Source organism: Schistocerca cancellata, chromosome 10 (assembly GCF_023864275.1).
Source record: "Schistocerca cancellata isolate TAMUIC-IGC-003103 chromosome 10, iqSchCanc2.1, whole genome shotgun sequence".
Lineage (NCBI taxonomy): Eukaryota > Metazoa > Arthropoda > Insecta > Orthoptera > Acrididae > Schistocerca > Schistocerca cancellata.
The window spans coordinates 14,813,628-14,826,560 of NC_064635.1; the positions used below are offsets into that span (position 1 = coordinate 14,813,628).

The 12,933-nt window shown below is 36.9% G+C and overlaps 1 protein-coding gene across 3 annotated transcripts in view; it reads right to left on the minus strand.

Moving 5' to 3' along the window:
- The window catches only part of LOC126106893 (uncharacterized), a 206,511-nt gene extending 203,938 nt beyond the window's left edge, over positions 1 to 2,573 (minus strand). The window contains exon 1 of one of the 3 annotated variants that reach the window (XM_049913305.1): positions 2,417 to 2,573. The gene's annotated coding sequence lies outside the window, so the exon portion shown is untranslated. Of the gene's footprint in view, positions 1 to 2,412 lie in introns of all 3 variants that reach the window. The other 2 variants (XM_049913306.1, XM_049913308.1) reach the window with 2 other exon arrangements.
- Between the last annotated feature and the right edge of the window lie 10,360 nt (positions 2,574 to 12,933).

A 12,933-nucleotide genomic window follows, 5' to 3' on the forward strand; every position in this document is an offset into this window, starting at 1 on the left:
CTCAGAATGAAGGGTAGAACAACTCCTCCCCTTTTGACCTGTTCCTCTTGTCCCCCAGTCCTCTTCTAAAGCCAATATTTTCTCTTTGGCACCTTAATATGTCCTTCTCAAATTGCACCTTGTTTTACAGGAGCAAATCATTATTGACCATACAAATACAAATGCTGCTTAATATTTGCACCCCACTAAAGCGATGGACGTAGAACATTGTATCACATTCAGCAGTCTAAGGTTCATTTCACAGAAGAGTCGCAAATACAAAAATCAGTGGATGTCAAGAGCGAATTTGCCAAGCTCAGATGCTGTAGACAAGATTGATTTCATACTTTGCTCACTTAATGCTCACAGGGAACAAATTATTTATCTATCTCTTCTGTTGCATACTTCCTAAATAACCCATATACAAACACAGGCTATGTGTACTTTAAAATAAAACAGAATATTTTCCACATTTAGTGGTCACAACTGAATAAATGTATGGTATATATTCCTGCTGCATACTTTCCTGCTGTATACATTCTAGCAGTTTCTAAACTATTCTCTTATTACACCAAAAAGGGAACTGCAACTGTTTCTCAGGATGCATCCCAACATCTACGTTTTTAACAAGTCGATCATCAAAGAAATGTGGCAGAAACTGAGAATCAAAGAAATTCCAACATTACGTACTGCTATTAATTAGCCAAATCTCGGCTAGTATTGTATGGGACTACGTAAATATCAAATCAAGGCTCATTCTTACAATACAATAAAAAGATTGTTGAGTAATCTTTTATAAAAGCTAGGATGACTTACTAACTATCATGACAGAGCTTATAAAAGTATCCAAGTATACCATCACAGATTTGTGATTAAGTTCTTTTACAGTATAACAGACGAGTTCAATACTTGTTTTTGCACAAGTAACAGCACTAGCGCATTAGTCTGAAGTAGACATTAGGGGGTAATCCATGGTTGAATCGTATACCACATAAGCAGAATGTGCCATTTCTGATAATTAAAGATTATACTTACAAGTATGTAAGTACCTAAACATACAGTAGAGATATGCCCTTTTTCAGTATCTTGGTAGATTAACATTAACAATAGTATACGGTATGGTGTGGTTAAACTTTAAGAGTTGGTGTGTATATAATCTTGAACAAATACAATTATAAGGGAGTCCAACAGAAAGGAAACGCATAACTGTATTATTAGTTATAGATTGCTTAAATGCATGGGAACATCGATACTTTCAAGAGAGAACTGTAAAATAACAACAAGACAATGGTTGGCCAATATGCCTACTTACCACACCTTCAGGTGGGAAAATTGCAAATACTGCCCCCCCCCCCCCCCCCACACACACACACATATTTTTTTCTTATTTTAGATGTGTAATATATATTGACACTAGATGGAATATTGCTTCCTGAAGGTATGTACTAGCCATCTTTCCTTTCTCCTAACAGTTTTGTAGTGTTCTCGTGTGAATTTTCCTTTTGATATCATTAATTCATTTATTTACACAATAAACAAAACTAGCTCTAATCCACTGATTAAAAATTCATATTATTACTACTGGTAATTTTCTCATGGTAGAATGATACATCTGAACGTCTCAAATGTTGTACGATTCTGATTTCTCTCCACTTGAAACATTTCTTGAGCTCATACATTTGTTACAAACAATCTGTGGAGGAGCCATGCATACAAGTGACTCAACAATACAATGGAAAACTTCCACCAAAATTACAAGACTCAAATTTACATGAGGTCATTAGCATGGAGGGGGCTCATTTCTTAGTAAAACTGGTATTGATGGAGAATACCGCAGCTTTATTGCGTTTTCATGAGAAAGAGATTCTGAACCCACTGATAATCTGGGCTCATATCTTCCTAAATTAATCAGATGCCTCTTCCTCTATTGATATTTGTGCATTGCAAATTCCGACTGCAGTAGATATAAGCCGAAAAAATTAACGAACAGTCCAAATGAATTATACTATGCTTTCTGACTAGATACTTCACATATTGATTTATAGAAATCATTGATAAAGAGAATAGTGGTAATACAAAAACGAGACACAATTCTAAAAAACGTTTGGCAATATATTATTTGCGGTATATATAGCTATAATATCGGACATGTAAAACATAATAAAGTGCAAAATCGGGCTCTCTGTTTACGAGAGTATTTGTTGAGTAACCAAACAGGAACAATGCTCAGTACGACAGTTATTTCTACTAATTTGACCCATTGAAATAATGTAAAGCATTCGCCCTTTCTGTCTGATACCGCAGCAGTTTCGAATTTTCTTTTTCAGCGAATTGTAGCACCACCAAATATTGTATGCATAATTTTGCATTGGCATTCACACATATTTGAAGCCCGTTGCATTAAAATTAACAAGCATGTATTTGTGTACCTACTTACAAGCGACTGAACACGTTTTTGTTCTTCACTCGACACCTTTTAAAAAAATCGGGTACACCAAAACTCTCCCGAGAAATACGCTGTATACTGAACACAGCACCACAAGACAAAATGGTCCGCTACTCAACCAAATTTTGCTTACTGCACGATCGTTCCAGGGCTACCTTTTACACGTTGCCAACGTTTCAACGCTGAAATCGGACGGAAGGCTACGAAGCAAGGGTCCCAGTAACTTCAGTTCTGACATGAAATCTGGATGTCTGTCCAGAATTGAACGTGTATGAACTTTTGCTGCTTCACCATTCACTTTACTTCAAGGAAACTCATTCTTATTTATTAACTTTTTATTTCCTAACGGATTAAAGTATGTTTGAGGGCAAACTAGTCACAGAGCAGGATGCAGATAAAAGTGGACACGTTTTCTAGAATGATAATTCGTTTATAATGCACTTATTTGCCTCATTATTTACACACCCTAAGAAAACAGCGTTGCCATTCTTCCCTAGATGCTTTAAATTGTGAAAGCTTCCATTGTTCTGTGAACAAAAAATCATGATTGTAATAAACCTATATATTTACTATGTTTTAGTCCACACAAAAAAGAAGTTACCAGAAGCAAAACGTAGAGAAAATATACATTTCTACAACATGAGAAGGAGCAGATGCATGTATACTCCTTACCACAGACTGTCAAAGTCACTTAGCAGCTATGAACTGATGGGGCACAAATTATTTAATAAGCTTCCACAATATGTACAAGATCTACCTGAACAAGCATTCAAACAAAAACTGTACAAATGGCTAGTTGCTCATCCATTCTATGACATCAATGATTATTTCAAATGTAATATAATTTTGTAGTATTAATGACATGCCGCTTGTTTTCTTTGAATTAACATTTATATTGTATTATATGCCTGACATTGTCTATTGCTGTAGTGGCCGAATGACAATAAAATTACTATTATTATTATTACAACACAATAACATGTAAAAATCTATTCACACCTCAAAGTTGTTATTTAGTAGCACATAATAACTAAGATGTACTAACATCATTGTATTTTCAGTACCACATCGCCATGACCTAGCGGAATGGTCCTGCATTAACAAAGAAGTGGAAAGTGCAAATAGTGAGATGAAACAGATATGCAGACGATTTGAAAATGTGACTTTAATTGATATAAGCAAACTAGGAAGGAGATTCCATACTAGACATGGTTTCCACTTAAATAGATTAGGAAAACATTTCGTAATTGCAAAAATAATAGAAATAGTAAATGCCAAAACGAAAGTAAGTTGTGACAGTTCAAACGTAATTCCACTCAAGGACAAGACCCACAAACTACTTGGTGAATCTGAAAATGAAGCATCACCAATACAAGACAAGTGTGATGTTCTGACATCGCATGAAAACACCCCAAGTGCTAGCAGTTCACAAGGAAGCATATCAATAACAACAGAACCAACACCTGAAGTATCAGAAACAGCTACACCATCATCATCATCATCAACAGCAACAACAACGAAATGACAGCATCAATGACACCGGGAGATACACCAGCAGCAGCAGCAAGCAACTCACCATATCCCAGTGAACGACCTACAAGGTGCAGAAAACCTGTCCTTCTGGAGGATTTTTGGTACCTCACCAAAGCAAGGAACGGAGTGTGACACCACAAAATGTAAATACAATTGTAACCAGTTCTCATCCTCATCACCTGAAGATTCTAAGCTTAAACATTCAGTGTCTTAGAAATAAATCATTAGAACTTGAGGTAGCTATGAACAGTGCAAATATTGACTGCATGTGCATTGTGGAGCATTGGTGCAGAAGTTTTGAACTAAGTAGCATTAACATTCATCCATTTAAGTTGGCAAGTCAATATTGTAGAAAAAATACCAAAAATGGAGGTGTATGTATATTTACCAATCCAAGTATCAGCTGTAAAAGAAGGTGTGAAGCTGAATCATTGAGTGTGGAAAATCATTTTGAAGCAGCAACTGTGCAGTTGAATGAAATACAGGGAAAAGTCATAGTCATAGCAATATACAGACCACCTACTGGTGATGCAGACATATTCTTTAACCAATTAGAAATATTGCTTAATACTCTGTTCACCGATAGAGCCACTGTAGTTGTGTGTGGGGACTTCAATATTAATCTTATGAGTGAAAGTAGGCTAAAAGACCAGTTCCTAAATCTGTTATGTAGTTTCAACCTGCTTCCACACATACACACACCCACAAGAATAACAAATAATACAGTCAGTCTTATTGATAATATATTTTCAAATGTAGGATGCACAGAAGTTGAAGTAACAAATACTGATTTGGAATTATCAGACCACAATGCTCTTGTCCTCAAAATTCCTTCAAGGCCACTGAAAGAGAAAAAAACACACTTCATGTATAAAAGAAACTTTTCTACAGAGAACTGTGTAGAATTCATGAATATGCTAACTAATGAGGCTTGGGCAGAAGTACTATCCACAACAAATACAAATGATGCATATAACACATTTTCTTCCATTTTCATGGGATATTTTAAAATGTGTTTTCCAAAAAATCTGTCAAAAATCAGGTCACATGGCAATACAAAGCCAAGTTCTTGGATCACAGCTGGCATCAAAACTTCCTGTGGAACCCTAAAGAGACTAATTTCTAAAATGAAAATGTCCACAGACCCACAATTCATAGAATATGTCAGGAATTACAAGAGGGTATATAGAAAAGTAATTGCTAAAGCAAAATTCATGAGTAACGATAGTTTTATAAGACAGTCTGAAAACAAATCAAAAGCCCTATGGGGTATTGTGAAGACTGAAATGGGGAAGAGTTGTGAAAACCAGGACATTAGCCTCAAAAATTTAAAAAATGTCAATATAAATAAACAAGATTTGCCAAATTATATTAACAATTATTTCATAAATGCAACAACTTCATTAAGCTTAAAATTTACAAACGAAAAAAAAACCTGAATATCCAAAAACAGCTTGTAGGATGAGGGTAGAGCCAACAAATGAGGGTGAAGTGTTGAAAGTGATACAAAGTTTGAAACCCAAAATGTCGGCTGGCATAGATGAGGTGCCTGTGTCAATCATAACAAGGACAGCACCACAAATCGCAAAGCCCTTTGCACACATAGCCAATTTATCATTCAGTGAAGGAGCTTTTCCAGAAAGGCTGAAAATTTCAAAAGTGAAGCCATTATTTAAAAACGGCGACAAGTACAAGGTAAAAAACTATCGCCCAGTATCTCTCCTCCCAGCATTTTCAAAAATATTAGAAAAACTGATGAAGTGCCGGATCAACAAATATCTAAATGACCATAATTTACTTAACAGAAATCAGCATGGCTTCCAAGCACGTAAAAATACCGAAACAGCAGTACTGTGCTACACTGAACAAATAATCAAAAATCTAGAAAAAGATTATGGTGTTGTAGGAGTAAATTTAGACCTCTCCAAAGCTTTTGACACTGTGAACCACTGAGCGAGGTGGCGCAGTGGTTAGCACACTGGACTCGCACTCTGGAGGATGATGGTTCAATCCCGCGTCCGGCCATCCTGATTTATGTTTTCCGTGATTTCCCTAAATCGCTCCAGGCAAATGCCGGGATGGTTCCTTTGAAAGGGCACGGCTGACTTCCTTCCCCGTCCTTCCCTAAACCGATGAGACCGATTACCTCACAGTTTGGTCTCTTCCCTCAAAACAACCCAACCCCAACTGTGAACCAGGACATTCTTTTAGAAAATTTGGAAGCGTTGGGTATACAAGGCATAGGAAAAAAATGGTTTGAATCATACCTAAAAAAACAGAACAAAGATTGTAGGACTGACATCAACTTACTCCTACCACAAAATAAATTCAGTATCAGAGGCAAAAAATGTAGAAATAGGAGTACCACAAGGCAGCATCCTAGGGCTCCATATTGTTTCTTGTCTATATAAATGATTTTCGCACCTCAGATGATGCAGCCAAAGCAATAATATTTGCAGATGATACTAGTGTGATAATAAATGCACCAAAGCAATTGCTACCAACAACTGCTGATAAAGTACTAAATCACATCCACTCTTGGCTCAATGCAAACAGGTTGACATTGAATGTAAATAAAACAAATTATATGCAGTTTGGGAAAAGATGTCAAAATGTAAATCTCGATCTGGTGTTGGGTGACAAAGCCTTAGACAGAGTGACATCCACAAAATTTCTGGGGATTCATGTGGAAGAAAACTTAAATTTTAATGACCACATAATAAAACTTGCACAGAAACTTAATTCAGCCTGTTTTGCCCTCAGAATTATTGCAAATGTGTGTACCTCAGAGGGTGCCAGAATGGTATATTTTGGCTATTTTCAATCTCTTGCCATCGTCATCATCATTTAAGACTGATTATGCCTTTCAGCGTTCAGTCTGGAGCATAGTCCCCCTTATAAAATTCCTCCATGATCCCCTATTCAGTGCTAACATTGGTGCCTCTTCTGATATTAAGCCTATTACTTCAAAATCATTCTTAACTGAGTCCAGGTACCGTTTCCTTGGTCTACCCCAACTCCTCCTACCCTCTACTGCTGAACCCATAAGTCTCTTAGTTAACCTTGCTTCTCCCATGCCTGTAACATGACCCCACCATTTAAGCCTGTTCTTGCCACATACGGAATAATATTTTGGGGTTCCACAACAGGGCGCCTAAAACATTTTTTTTTTTTTTTGTTGCAGAAGAGGGCCATCCGAATAATAACTCACAGTCATCCACAGGCACACTCCAAACCCTTATTCAAAAAGCTTAGAATACTTACTATACCATCATTATACATGTAAAAATGTGTATTGTATGTCTGGACCCACATTGCAGATTTTCAGACAAATGCCGACTTTCATAACTACAATACCCGTAATAGCGCAGCACTCCATACACAAAGGCATGTGAGCCACATTGGTGCAAAACTGTACAACACACTGCCAGTCAACATCAGGCAGTTAGAAGATGATAACAAATTTAAAACAGAATTTAAAAAATTTATAGTAGAACAATGTTTTATTCTGTAAATGACTATGTAGGTCAATAAATTTTTTCTGATGATATTTATAAAGGCAAAATGGAAAATACTCTATCTGTACCCAATCATTCATTAGCTAATCATTCATTACATTTGCATACTTAAAGGACAGCTGTTGTGTGATGTAAATATATACTTAAGCAGTGTTGTGTATATAAGGACTTGCTGTTTAGGGAGGACAAAACTAAAGCCTTATGAAAAACAGCCTATGCATTTAAAATAACAAGCAAGGATGTATATAGGCTATATTAATTTCATTGTATTATTATTAACTTCATTGTATTATTTTGTTTTGTACTTTTTCATGTATATATTATTTGTGTCCCATTTCTTTGAAATGGCTTACATGTACCCTTGACAACATCCATACGATATTTATTGTCAATGGATGGATAAATAAAATAAATAAATAATGTTATCTGAACATTAATTACAGTTCAGTGCATTGCATTATTGATGGTCCTATTTTTGTGTTTTATAACATCACTGGACTCTTCTACAGCAGAAGGCAATAGTATCCAACAGTAACATACATTGAAAAGTCCTCTGTCATCCACCTCATTTAATAATTAATGATATGAATATAATAGAGGGAAACATTCCATGTGAGAAAAATATATTTAAAAAGAAAGATGATGAGACTTACCAAACAAAAGCGCTGGCAGGTCGATAGACACACAAACAAACACAAACATACACACAAAATCTAGCTTTCGCAACCAACGGTTGCCTCGTCAGGAAAGAGGGAAGGAGAAGGAAAGACAAAAGGATATGGGTTTTAAGGGAGAGGGTAAGGAGTCATTCCAATCCCGGGAGCGGAAAGACTTACCTTAGGGGGAAAAAAGGACAGGTATACACTCGCACACACACACATATCCATCCATACATACACGACACAAGCAGACATGTCTGCAGACAAAATGTCTGCTTGTGTCGTGTATGTATGGATGGATATGTGTGTGTGTGCGAGTGTATACCTGTCCTTTTTTCCCCCTAAGGTAAGTCTTTCCGCTCCCGGGATTGGAATGACTCCTTACCCTCTCCCTTAAAACCCATATCCTTTTGTCTTTCCTTCTCCTTCCCTCTTTCCTGACGAGGCAACCGTTGGTTGCGAAAGCTAGATTTTGTGTGTATGTTTGTGTTTGTTTGTGTGTCTATCGACCTGCCAGCGCTTTTGTTTGGTAAGTCTCATCATCTTTCTTTTTAAATATATTTTTCTCATTTAATAATTACAATTATAATTGGAGCTTTTCACAGAAATAAAAATAAAGGGAAGAAATAATGACTCTATAAGAAAGTTAAAAATGAATATCCTGTGGCAATGGTTCTGCAGGTATTAAGTCTTCATTTTATTCACAAATTGTATTGGTTGTAGTTGTATATGAGCATAATTACAAAATTACACAACTATGGACAGAAAGCAATGGACAGAAAGCAATGGACAGAACTTTCAGTATTTTATATACTTCCTCCATTTACAATTCAGTCTGCTGATTGTTCATGAAGACAGTCAGAGAGATGTTGGAGTCCACCTACTTTTACAATTGCTCAAACAAAGTGGACAGAAGGCTAACATGATCCAACCAGATTTCAACCAATGTCCTACACATGCTTAATAGGAGAAAGATGAAGTGATCATGCTGGTCTTGGTACTATATGTGCAGTGTAACTTCACTCTTCATATAGGGAATGCTGGGAGTGGAGAAATATGCAGAACCTGCTATACAGTCGCTTCCATGGCTCTGCGTAAAAAGCAACCAAAGATGTTGATCACTGAAAATATTGGCTGCACACACCATCGTTCCTGATGTTGTTCATCGAAGTTACTACCTGAGTCACAGCTCTTAACTGCAGAAATGTTTAGATATGGTGTTCATATATGTTCATAATGTTATATTTACTTAAGAAATTAGATGACTGTAAATGTTACTCTCTGGTTGTGACTACTGAAGTGTTATGGTTCTCTCAAATTTATGTTTGCTGTACAGAGGATACCTCCTTCATGTAATAATCTACCACACTGATGCTGTTTTCGATATTGTTTGCCTTGAATATTTTCTTATGGTCTCCATCACTTCTTGATTCACTGGTCCTGCTATTCAGTGCCACCAATTGAATCGTGGGACTTCATTTCCGATTGCAGCAGATTGAGGGCTGTAAGAGAGACCTCATATTCTCTAGCCTTTTAAATATCTCTTCTGTATTTAACATTTCCATAATCCATAATAACATAAAGTGAACAGATCTCTCATTTACAATATGCTCTTAGCCAGTCTAGACATGGTAAGTCACTGAATGACATATTGTAGGTAAGTACGAGCTTACCCAATATAGCTTCTTTTATTTACAGTTGGACCATTGTTGTCCAATCCCCTATTCTCCAGGGATTTTCTCTGCCTCGAGATGACTGGGTGTTGTGTGATGTCCTTAGGTTAGTTAGGTTTAAGAAGTTCTAAGTTCTAGGGGACTTATGACCATAGATGTTGAGTCCCATAGTGCTCAGAGCCATTTGAACCATTTGGCCGGCCGGAGTGGCCTAGAGGTTCTAGGCGCTACAGTCTGGAGCCGTGCGACTGCGATGGTCACAGGTTCGAATCCTGCCTCGGGCATGGATGTGCGTGCTGTCCTTAGGATAGTTAGGTTTAGGTAGTTCTAAGTTCTAGGGGACTCATGACCTCAGAAGTTAAGTCCCATAGTGCTCAGAGCCATTTGAACCATTTGAACCCTGTTCTCAGAAACCTACAGCAAATCCAAAGCATGACTGCAAAATATAAATGACTTCTCCATTGCAAGTAAAGATACCTCACTTGTCATCATGTCTTGTGGATGCACTGTGCTCACATTTTGCCCTTCACATCTGCACATAAATCAAAAAAATATACCAATAGAAGGTCATTCTTCCTACACTACTAATTAAAATTGTGTTTCTTCATGAACATCTTCCATCGGTATAGCAGGAAGAGACAGGGGAAACATTAGTGAGATGTGGGAGGCAGCCATGGAATAGCATCTCTGATTATTATTATTATTATTATTATTATTATTATTATTGTTGTTGTTGTTGTTTTTATTTAGCAGCTTTGGATGTACATATATGTATCAGTTGCATACGTATATCATGGTCATATTGTACTTCCAGACCTAAGTCTGTTATAAGTTAAATGTTGCAATACAACTTTCTATGTTCTACATCTACATTCAATACAATTCAGATCAGTTAATTACCATCCTTGTATCTCATAACACACAATGATAATAGGATTTGTCATAGATAACAATACTCATATGGAACAAAAATGTTTACAATTATATGTTACTTAATAAAATACTCTTACATAAACATGAAACCAAACACGTCAGTCAGAATACAAACTGATATAATAAATCCAGGATGAAATAATGGAAATATTATGACAAGAAAAGATTCTACTCACCATATAGCAGAGACATTGAGTAGGCACAACAAAAAGACTGTCAAACAAGTAAGCTTCCATCCAAAAAGGTCTTCATCAGAATTAGATAACGTAACTCACGTGAACACAACTCACAAACAAATGACCACAGTCTGTGATTGCCAAGGTTAGCTTAGTTGTTTGACAGTCTTTTTATTGTGCCTATTTGCGACTGAACATCTCTGCTGTATGGTGAGTAGCATTCTGTCCTTTTCATGATATTGTAATGAATATAGCAAATTTTTTCAGTAAAAGCTCTTTTTTCCCTGGCCTTGTCCCGTTTCTGCATGGAGTCAGCATCTTATTTTGGATTTGGCAATGTTAGTATGAGAGAATGGCCAAATGCCATTCCTGATGTCCCCTCATCCCTCTTCCTTAGGGGACACAATCTGTGTATTACATGGGCAGCATATCTTAGCAGTCAACCATGACCATAAGCAAACAAGAACATAGACTGCCCGAGGGGGGAGAATTGGTGTGGGGGTATAAGACCTCCCTCCCTCTCGAAGGGCAGACATCCTACATCTGTGTTCCGTGTTTCCACAAAAGTAGAACTGACATAATGGTCATATGGACTGCTGATTCCTTTTGTTGTGGTGAGAGTCACATTTGAATCCCTTTATGCACCAAGATCAGCCTCTTCATTCTTAAAAAAAAAAGTCCATAGCACAAAGCAAATTGAAATACACAAAACATTTGGTAGTGGCTACAGTGCAATTGTTTGCTGCAGTTGGCAGTGGTAGTTCAACCCGACCGAGCTCTACGAGTATCTTGCACAACCATAGTTCAAAACGCTCCCCACCTAAAACTGCCACTATATAGCATCTGCATAATATCATATCTACCTGCAGCTGATGTTATTCATGTGGAAGTGTGAAAACATTGTTTTGAAATGTTTATGAATTATGTAATGAGGCAGGACATGGATACCAGCCCAATATTCACCTAGTCGGATGTGGGAAAGCACCTAAGAACCACATCCAGGCTGGCTAGCACCAGCCCTCAACGTTAATGTTCCAGTCGGATTCGATATGGGACTGGCGTGCCTCCCCAAACTGCAGAAGTGGTGTGCTAATAAGTGTGGCTATGTGGGCATTTCTAACATAGTAAAATAAGTTTTATTTTATTAATGCAAATATATTAAAAAAACAAATGAAGGAAATACATGACTCTACTTCTAATACTGATGATTCACATATTCTTCAATACTACAAACACTGTTGCTAATCAACATCTTCCTTAAATCAAACAATGAAAAATCTACACATATTCACACATGACTGCTGTCCCTGGCAACTGTAGCCACATGCAAAAATAAGGCACAGTGTGTTGTGCTATCTTACACTGCCCAAGTTCTGCTGTTAGTTAGTACTTTGCGTGGCTACAGTTGCCTGAGACTGCAGTCATGTGAGTGTTTGACAAAGGTCTTACAGACCAAAAGTTTTGTTTGTGATAGTCTTTTTGTTGTGCATATCTGTGATTCAGCATCTCCACTATACAGTGAGTAGCAACTTTCCTTTTCGCGACATCTTTCTTAGTTCTTTTTAAACACATAGAATTCTGCATTTTTATTTATTAAAATTCTTTTTTGTTTCATTTATTTATTTATTTATTTATTATGATGCTCTAAGTTTCTAAAATATGGTGCTACAGAAGTATGCTGAATTCAAGATGGATAGATTGAATAAGTAATGAAGAGATACTGAAAAGAATTGGTAAAAAACTAAATTTATGGCGCAACTTGGCTAAAAGAGGTAATCAATTGCTCCTGAGGCATCAAGAAATCATCAGTTTGGTAATACAGGGAAGTGTGGGGAGTAAATATTGTGGAGGGGGATCTAACATGAATACAATAAGCAGGTTCAAATGGATGTAGATTGCAGTTGTTATTCAGAGAAGATGAGACTTGCTCAGGATAGACAGCTGTTGAGAGCTGCATCAAAATACTCATTGGACTGAAGACAACAACAACAAAATGCACTAAAAATAATTTTGACT